This window comes from Sus scrofa, chromosome 13 (genome assembly GCF_000003025.6).
Source record: "Sus scrofa isolate TJ Tabasco breed Duroc chromosome 13, Sscrofa11.1, whole genome shotgun sequence".
Taxonomy (NCBI): Eukaryota; Metazoa; Chordata; class Mammalia; order Artiodactyla; family Suidae; genus Sus; species Sus scrofa.
Window position 1 is genome coordinate 70,164,188 of NC_010455.5, and position 9,768 is coordinate 70,173,955.

Consider the following 9,768-nt stretch of genomic DNA (forward strand, 5'->3'; position numbering starts at 1 on the left):
GCAGATAAGGAAAAGTGCTCATGTGATTGCAAAGATAAGCCAGCCTTTAAACTGCTAAAGCACCAAGCCCCAGTGTCCACCTGTTCCACTGCTGACCCTCCAGCCAGCACTCCATCCTGGGATTTATCTAAATAACGGGCAGGCAAAAGAGTGACCAGGTGCCTCCCTGAGCTCCAGGCAGGCCCCACGCTGGTCCTCCAGGAGCTGTGAGCTTCCTCCAACAGCTCCCCTCACCAGGCTGCACGCCAGCGCCAGCACCAATCCCAAAGCGGGCCTGGTCCTGACACACTGCCTTGGGCCGCCCTGCTGTCAGCAGGGCCTGGCTGGCCCTGGCTCTCCCTGATTTACATCCGACTTGGCTCCTGAGAAAAGGCTCCTGTGGCTTTTGGGCCAGGGACATTGTTCAGCAGAAAAGGGCTTTCCCACCAGCAGCCTTTCCAAGGTGGCACTGGCCCAGAGGGCTTGGCCAGGCTCAGCCACCTCCCAGCTGTGTGACCTCTGGCAAGTTACCTGCACTCTCTGGGGCTTTTTACATGCAAAAGAGCAATGATGGTACCTTTTGTGATGGTTAGGAAGACGATGCTTACTAGGCACCAGGCCTGGCTTCCAAAGAGTGGCAGGTGCCCCAAAGCCATGATTTACCTTCTTTACTCAAAGTGCAGCCTCCAGACCAGCAGCGCAGGCACCACCTGGGGGCTGGTTGGAAGTGCAGACCCCCAGGCCCCGCCTTAATCCTCCTGCCTGGGAAGGCGCATTTTAACAAGATCCCAAGGGAGTTCTACATCTCCCAGTGTAGCTACATCTTGGCGCGCTGGTCTAAGTTATAATTACTACCGCTGCTGTTGCGACATCCCAGGACAGAGCCAAAAAGTACCGACAACCCCCAGGCATGGGGGAATGGCAGACAGGGGTCAGAGGTAGTGAAAACTGAAAGAGGGAAGAAAAACTCTCCAGCTTTCCCCCAGCTTCCCAACTAATGACAAGCCCCTGACTGCTCGGAAGAGGGGAGAGCACACAGGACTGAGCCAGTATGTACGGGGTATGGGACTTTTAACTCATGGCTCGGCTCGGATAACCGAAAACATTTCCAGTCTCAAATTTGGGCCTTTCAGCAGAGATTGGCTGAACCTCTTACATTCAAGGAGGCAAATCACGTCTCTCTACCTGGAGCTCACAGCGGAGGTTGGTGGAGGGGGCTGCCCTGGGAGGTGCCTCCTGCTGCAGCGGGCACCACCCCCCCACACCCTCCATCCAGGCCCCCCATGGAGCAGTGCACAGGTGGGGGCAGGTGGTGGGTGGGGTGGCTGGATTACTCCTGCTCCAGCCCTTAGGTGTCCCCATTCCAGGGCTGGGTTCCAATTCCTGAATTCCTCTTCCCTGCCCTGCGGGAAGGCTCCCACCTGCCGGGATCTGCACACAGCACATCCCTGCCTTCAGGCAGGCCAGGAGTGGTGGGGGGCTGGGCACTGCGGGGGGGGGGGGGGGTGCGGGGGCTACTTGGTGTAACAGAGGTCTATTCAGAGAAACAGAGCAGACAGAGGCAGAGGCAAAAGAAAAAAAAATCTAAATACTGGCTCAAATTTATAAAACTCTGAGTGGACAACACAAACCACACAGGAGGCCCAGAGCCACCCCCCAGGAGTCCATTTTTTTCAGGCCCAGGACACTATACTCTTCAAACAACCCACTTGTGAGAAGTGGAAGCAAAAACAGATTCTGCTCAGTCCTGGTGACAGAGGCTGGCAGGTTGGGTTGTTTTTTTTTTTTTTTTTTATCTTTGGGTCTATTGTGATCTATACTCTTCTACCAATAATGGAATAAAAACCCAAGGAAGTGTTTTTCATTAAAAGCCCATTGCTATAGCTCTGCTCAGAGCACCTCTGAGCGTCAATCCCCAAATCTGGTGCCCCCTTACAGAGCAAAGGCCAAAACATCCTGAAAACCAACAGGACTACATTGGGAATCCTTAAAGGGGGCCACAGAGCAGCACAGGGTTAATGGATGACGTATGCCCCCTAACAGAGAGAAGGGTCTTTCCCCTGCTTCACTCAGCAGCAATTTCTCTCCAACACGAAGTTTCCTTCCAGGTCAGGACCAGAGAGAGGAAAGGGCTTGCCTCGGTCACACAGCAAGCCAGTGGCCAAGGATTTCAGTGCCCTGTGATAACTCATTCATCCGTTCCGTGGTCAGCTCCATGAGGGCCTGAATTGGTCTGTCTTGTTCACCTGTCACATCCCCAGAGCTTAGAACAGGGTCTAGAACAAATATTGGTTGGATAGATGGATGGTGCTGGCTGCACACAACTTCCAAACCTGGTCCCACTCAGATGTTCCAACTATAGGCTCTCATTTCAGGACAGAGGGAATGAGATGGCCTTTATTGGTGCTCTGAGCACCACAGAGTGCCAGGTAGTGCTGGATTCTAGGCATCTGTCACTCCCCTGAGGTGCCTGAGGTGGCTGGATAAAAGGACCACAGAGGCTCAGAGCAGGGAGGAGCTTAAGTCCACTCACACCCAGATAACCTTTGCTGAGTGCTCACTACATGCCTGGCACCACTTGGGGCTCAAGGGAGGCTACAGGAAGCAGCGCAAACAGACCCTTGATAGTGGGAAGGAGGAGGGGAGGGGCTCTCAGGCAGGGGTACAGGCTCGGTCCAGGAGCAGAGCCAGCCAGAGGACAAGGAGCAGAGAGAAGTGGTGGCAGGTGAGAAGCAACACTGGCCAGGAGCCAGATTATGAAGGGCTTCGAACACCAGGCTGTGGAGTTAGTCCTTGATTTCACAAAGCACTAGGGAGCCACCGAGGACTGGGGAGCAGGACAGTGACATGCTGAGAGCTGACCCCAGGAGGCATGGAGGCTGTGAGGAGCTGTTGTCTTGGGTTGTGGGTGGCATCCACCTGGAGATAGCACAAATGTCCTTAAAATCACGGCCTGAGTCCACCATCAGGACTGAATAGACAAGGCATCCAGGTGCCATCTGGCTAGGGAGTAAAAGGGCAGAGGCTTCAGGACCACCCCCCCTTCTGGAGTCCTTCCCCCACTAAGCATGACAATGCTGAAACCCAAGGCCAACCCCACCCCACTGCTCCACCCTGCCACCAGGTGACGGGCAATCTGGCTGAGTGAAGGACTTTCTGCAGGAAAGGGGATGGTGGATGCAAAGGAGAGTGGTGAGAAGGGGTAAACTCTCAGAATGTCCACACGAGGGACCCAGCAGGGATGTGGTCCCAACCTCGGAGCTATGGGCTCAGAGGGCAAAGTTGAGGGGCAGTGTGTGGCCGGGGGGACCCAAGGTGGGCGGAACCAGAAGAATGCAGCTGTCCCACACTCCAGCAGGGAGGCTCACCAGCATTCTCACAACTGCCCCAGTTTGATTCCACCAGAGCTAGGAGCCAGGCTCCTCCCTGAGCAGGCAGCCCTGCAGTCCAGGAATATCGGGTCCAGAACTCGCAGGCGGCCCTTGCACAGCCAAGCCCTAGGGATCTTTCAGATCAGTACAGCTTTGCCCTTTTACCCCTGGCCCACTGCTATGATACAATCAGGATCTGAGAGTCGTGAAGAGTCATCAGAAGTCTGAGACAAGAAGTAAAAACACCGTCCTCCACTTCACCTGTTTAACATGGGCCCTGAACGGCAGGCAGGTAGGGAGAACAAGTTTGTGAACAAGGCCCTCTTGTTGATCCATGCTTCACTCAGACCTCAGTCTCTTCATCCATGAAGGGGGTGGGCAAGGAGGCTTAAATGCATGATCCCAAATCCCCACACTCCCAGCCATTGGGCCCTCCTCCCTTACACCTTCCCTTGGGATTCTTCATTTAACAGCCCTGATACAGCTCTTCTCCCCTCCCTGAGCTACTTGAGCCCAAGGGCTGTTTTATCTCCCCATCCCTTCCTCTGGCTGTGGCCCTATGCCTGACACCTGCAGTGGAACGTGGCTGGGCCCTGGTTCTGGTTCTCCTCCCAGGTCCCTGCCGTGTAAGGGTGGTAAGTCACTTTTCTGAGACTGGATGAACTCACCTAGAAGATGAAGGTGAGGACCCCCCAGCTACGCACAGGGCTTAAATGCAGGGCGGGGATGTGATGAGTAAATATGGGTTCCTTCCCATCTCAGAATCCTGAGTGGCCTTGGGATGTTTCTCTGTTCACCTTCGAGGCAAACTCAAAGCCATAAGGTAGGCGTGTTTCACTCACTGAGCTGGTGGCACTCAGGGTGATTAAGTCAGGCCAGACTTAGTCATTGATTCCCCAGTGCAGGATAGCTGTTCAGAATGGCTAGGCAGATCTGTATGTTCTGACAAATGACCTGTCCACAATAGTCTGTTGTTTGAATAGGATAAGTAGCAGAACCAAGAACAGTTTGTTACCAACAAAACAGCACTATGGCTAGCTTGCCCAACAGATCTTAATTAACCCCTGGATCAAAAAGGAAATCAAAAGCGATCTAAAAAGTGATTAAAAGGAATATCTGTCCACCTAGATAGCTGAGGGATACAGTTAAAGCTGTATGCAGAGGACAATGTATAATCTTAAAGATCTTTATTGTTATTATAGGAAGAGGTAGGTGATAGATGACAGATGATCACACAGACTGAGGATTAGACTATGAATTGTTTTTAATTTGTACAGTTTTGTATTGTTTGAGGTCTACTGTTTTGTAATTAAAAGATACTCTTTGACAGTTTCTCATAAAGCTAGCAAATTACCCACCCTACATCCCAGCAGTTCCACTCCTAAAGAAATGAACTATCCGCCCACAAAGAGACTTGTACACAAAGGCTCATGGAAGCTTCATTTACAATCACCCCAAACTGGAAACAACCCAAATGTTCATGCACAGGAGAGTGGATAAACAAACTATGGGGCATCCATGCAATGGCCTTACTCCTCTGCAATAAAAGGATGAACTATTGATACGCTCAGTAGCACGGATGGATCGCAAAACATCGGGCAGAAAGAAGCCAGACACAAAATATGTCCTACAAAGGCATTCATATGAAGTTCTAGGCTTGGCAAAGCGAATGGCGATAGAAATGAGAAACTGGTTGCCTTTGGAAGGGGAGGAGCGTAACTTTCTGGGGGAGCTGGGAAATGTTCTATATCTGGATCTGGATGGTAGTTACACAGATCTATAAATGCGCAAGACTCAATAAATAGTAACACAATCTTTGCATTTCACTGAATGCAAATTATACCTCAATTTTAATATATTTTTTAAAAAACTTGCAAGAGAAAACTTTTAAAAGTACAGATTCCTAAGCTCCACCCCCGAGGATTTGGCATCCAGGCCTGGGAACCTGAATTCGTTAGAAGTAGCTCAGGTAATTCTGATGCCTGACTAGAGTTAATGGACCTGCCCCCTGCCCCCACACCCACTCTCCTTTTATTATGTTCAGTGACTTGTTTGTAGGTTGGTTTTTACAAGAGAGAGTTGGTTGACTTACAGACCTTTAGAAACAGAAGAGAAATTTCCATTCTTTCTGCCCTCTCTTGGCCACCCCTAACCCTTGCGCCTCAGCTCAGGTTTCCAAACCAAGCCCCTGAACAGGTGAGGTGGGCAGGAAACCCTGAAAGAAGTCTTGTCCAGGACAGACATAAGGTGCCAGGGCTGCACATGCTCCAGGGAGGTCATAGGCGCAGTTAATGGTCTGTGTACCTGTTAAACGGCATGTCCGGGCCTTCACCCCATGTTTACAAAAGAGCTCAGGGCAATTTTTGCTGGCACAGAAAAAACTTTGTGCAGTGGCCTGGCCACCTTCTGGCCTGGACCCCATCTAGTTCCTCACTCAGCAGGAGGGTCTCCTGGGTTTAACTGGCTTCTACTCTGCTGTTCCCAAAGCCAGCCTGATGCTATTTCTATCTCTGCTGCTTCAGAATAAAGCCCAGCCCCGTTTCCCCTGCGCTCAAGGCCCCCCACCACCTGGCGCCTATTCCTCTCCCCAGCTGGATCCCTGTGAGCCTTGTTGTACAAACACGCTTGGCTATCTCACACCTCACGCCTGCCTTGCCCCCTGCCCCAAATGCCAGCCCGTTCTGTTCCTCTGCTCACAGAAGTTGCCAGCTCTAGCATCACCTCCTCTAAGAAGCTGAAATGCCTCCTGTCTTGCCATCTTCAAACACTCAGTGATGGCCCCTCATGGGCGGCATGGTCACAGAAGCTGCCACACTGTCCATCTTCCTCTGGGCCATGAGCTTCTCAAAAGCCAATATTCTACCCCAAATTCAGTGTCCAGCCAGAACTGACAATAGCAAGGTTTATTAACCCAAGACACGAAGCACATTAAAAAAAGAGCTCCCATCACACCTCAGGGCCACCCTGGGCATTTCCACATCCAGAACTCCTCCCCGGAACCCGTAAATTCAAACAAACACTGGCCAAGATAAGCTGACCAACACAGAGGAGTGAGATGTGGCTCTGAAGAACCTCGCTTATGACCTTCTGCAAAAGGAGGGGGTCAGCCACATCTGCTGGGTGACCTTGGGGTTCCAAGGTCACCCGAATTCCCACCCAGACTTCCTCCACCTGTGGTCAGCCTGCATTCCAGGTGCTCCTTATAATTTATTTTTCAGCTCTTTCCTGTATACGGGAATGTGTTTAATGACTCACAAGTGTCTTATCATTTTGGGACCTTTGGAAAGACTTTCAGATAAAGTCTGACAGGCTCCCAAATCCTTTGACAAGCACTGACAGGCAGAGAGTTAGAACGCACCATCCCCGGAGCCCATGGCCTCGTGCAGGGCAGACCCTGAGTAGAAAGGAGTGGCAGGATTCCCTGAGAGGGCACAGAGAAGGGAGAATGGGTAAGTGGGGGGCCCACACACTCACCCTCTAGCCCTGAAGACCGGGCACCTCTGTCCCTTGTCTTCCCAGGTCCGGGTCCAATTTCAAGTCTCTGAGACATCAATGACTAAAGTTCCACAGAGCCTGAACTCACAGCTGGCCAAGGAAGGCCTTTGAAGCCCCATCCTGCCTCTGTCCAATCAAGGCCAGGTCCTCTGGGCGGCTCTCAGTCTGACCATCTGTAAAATGGGCACTACCTGATCCCTAGGGCCTCCCAACTCTGCAAATCGGATGTGACTGGATCTCTGCAGGATGATATGGGAAGGCTGGGGCCGAGAAGATCGAATGTGGCTGCGCCACAGGTCAGGACAAGGGCACCTCGAGGGACAAGAGCTCGAGTGCGCCTTGGCCCCTGCCACCTATCACAGTGACCCAGGACCTCGTGACACTCTCTAATCGGCAGCTCCAAAGCCGAGCCCGGCTTTACAGCTTACCACGGGCTTATTCAGCCTCATCTCCCTCAATCCCCTCAAGGACGAAGTGAGGCTGGCTTTGGCGTCCTTGCTGCCTAGACAGTGAAGCCGAGGTTCAGAGAGGCTGGGGGCATCACCCAAGGTCGCCTGCTGACTGAGACAGAGGAACAGTTCTTGGGCTCAGCTCCCTGGGGGAACAGCTCCTGCCTCTGGTTCTCAGCTTACATCATAACCAGTTTACTCCTCCCATTTTACAGAGGAGGAAACTGAGGCCAAAAAAGGTTGCCCAAGGTCAACAGAGGGCTGAGCCAGGCCCAAGACCTCTGGCCATTTCACCAATCCTACCCCCCCTATGCTGGGTTCTCAGCCAGTGCCCTCGGGCCCCCTCCAAGCCCCTCAACACCACCCTGATGAAATTCCTTCCCCCGCCCCGCCCCCGCACCTCCTTGTGCCCACCCCACACTCCCAGATGACGCCCTGGCCGAGGGAGAGGCGGGTGGTTGCTAGGCGCTCACCCGCTCTCTCATAAAAATAAACTCCTTCTGGCTGGGAGACTCTAGATGAGATCCCCTCCCCTCCAGCCAAGAAAAAATTAAAAAGAAATTAAAAAAAGATATTCTCCATGACATTTATTTGAACGTCAGCAGTGCCAAAGCAGGGGCCAATTCACCAAGTTCAAATGGAGCCACGTGCCACTCAACCTCAGCCCCAGACCCTCTGGTCAAGTGTCTGGGGAGGTTGCTGAGCTGATTTATGTCCCCAGGCAGGAAACGGGGGCCGGGCTGCCTCCCAAGCCTTTGGGGCTGGTCCTGGGGGAGGCTAGGATCTGGCAGAGGCCGGACAGTGACCAAAATAGCCAGGCCAGTGGCCCTGCCCAGCACACACCTCCCTGTGAGTGCCGGGGAGGACAGCCACAGGTTCCCCCCCAGTTCAGGACAGAGCCTTGGAGAGCCTCTCTCCCACTTCCCTAGTCGGAGGGGGACTAGAACCTCCAGCTCAAAAGCGGAACCCCCAGAAGGAAGGGAAAGGTCTAGAGGAGGATGTGTCCTGCTGTCCCTGCCCGCTGTCCACTTGGCTCCCAGCTGTCCCTCCGGGCCTCCATCCTGCCACTCAAGGCAGCTGGAGGCTGGCACTGTCACCTGCATGCTGCACATGGACAGCACCCTTGGAGCCACGCCGCCCTATCACCTCTATCCACTCATCGCCTGTCCTGGAGAACCTGCTGTGGCTGTTTGGCCCTCCGCACCGGGGACGCTCTCTCCAGTACAGCCGAGGACACACAGAGTGTCTGCAACCAGGGACCCAGAGAGAGCCACACTTGGGGACACACATGTGCTCGGCCAGGTACCGGGAGATACAGTCACACACACAGGTTCACACAGACACACTCCAGGATGAACAAGGGTACACATCCGAAGACAAGACACAATCACACAGGTTATCACACACACTAGAATACACACATGCACAGCCCAGGACACAGAACAGCAAGGCACAGGGACACACAAGAGCATGCTGCTAGGGACATGGAGAAACGGACCTTCAGAAACACACACACACACACACACACACACACAGATACACACAGACCCTCAGTGAGACTGAGACCGACACACACACACGCACGCACGCACACACACCACACACCTGCCTCCTGCACGAGAAGCCGGAGCCCTTTCGCCGGGAAACAATAACAGCCTGGCAGTGGGACTGAGCGGGCGACCCTCCGTCCCTCCCTCGGTGGTGAAAGGGGCGCTGGAACGGGCTCCGGGGGCGGGGAGGAGGTCGGGCTGACTGTGGCGCGGAGATGGGGAGGGGGCTCCGCTCGCCGGGCTCCCTCTCGCTCGGTACCTGGGGCGGCCGCGGCGTTGCGCTCGGCTGCGCTCGGTTCCGCTCGCCGAGGTCTGCCCGCCGGCTAGATCTCTGGCTCGTGGGGTCCGCGCTGTGCGCTCCTCCTCGGCGGGGCTCGGCCTCTGGGCTCGCGGGGCTCGGGGCTCGGCGCTGGCCAGCGAGCGGAGCAGCAGCCAGGGCCCGGAGCTCGGCACTGGCGGCGGCGTGGAGGAAGCGGTAATTTATAAGCGGCTTCTTCCTGACCTCGCGTGTCTGTTGTCTGAGGAGGCAGCTCTCAGCATCACCCATCCTGCTGGGTGGAAAAATACCAGCTTGGCCGGGCCGGGGGCGGGGCGGGGGCGGGGCCCGGGCGCCCAGCCCCGCCCAACACGCGGACACACACACACACACACACACACACACACGCACACACAGGCACGCACACACCGCACACGCACGCGCGCTCGGGCTCGGACACACAAAGAGCCCGGGCTCGCCGAGCGCGCGCCCACACCCTCCAGGCGCGGGAGAACCGTCGGTGCCCGGCTTACCCCGTTGGAGCGCTCTTTTCCAGGAAACCCTCTAACCTCCACTCTGGTGCCAAGGGGTACATTGGGTCGGTCCTCAGTCCTCTCCTGTCTCCCCTCCTTTCCCTACACCGAGCCAGAAACCCCACTACCCTGCCC

General features: G+C 54.6%; 1 protein-coding gene across 3 annotated transcripts in view; it reads right to left on the reverse strand.

Annotated features, from left to right (window-relative positions):
- The window catches only part of SLC6A6 (solute carrier family 6 member 6), a 79,509-nt gene extending 70,115 nt beyond the window's left edge, over positions 1 to 9,394 (reverse strand). For 2 of the 3 annotated variants that reach the window (XM_021068503.1, XM_021068505.1), the window contains exon 1: positions 9,104 to 9,394. The gene's annotated coding sequence lies outside the window, so the exon portion shown is untranslated. Of the gene's footprint in view, positions 1 to 8,899 lie in introns of all 3 variants that reach the window. The other variant, XM_021068504.1, reaches the window with a different exon arrangement.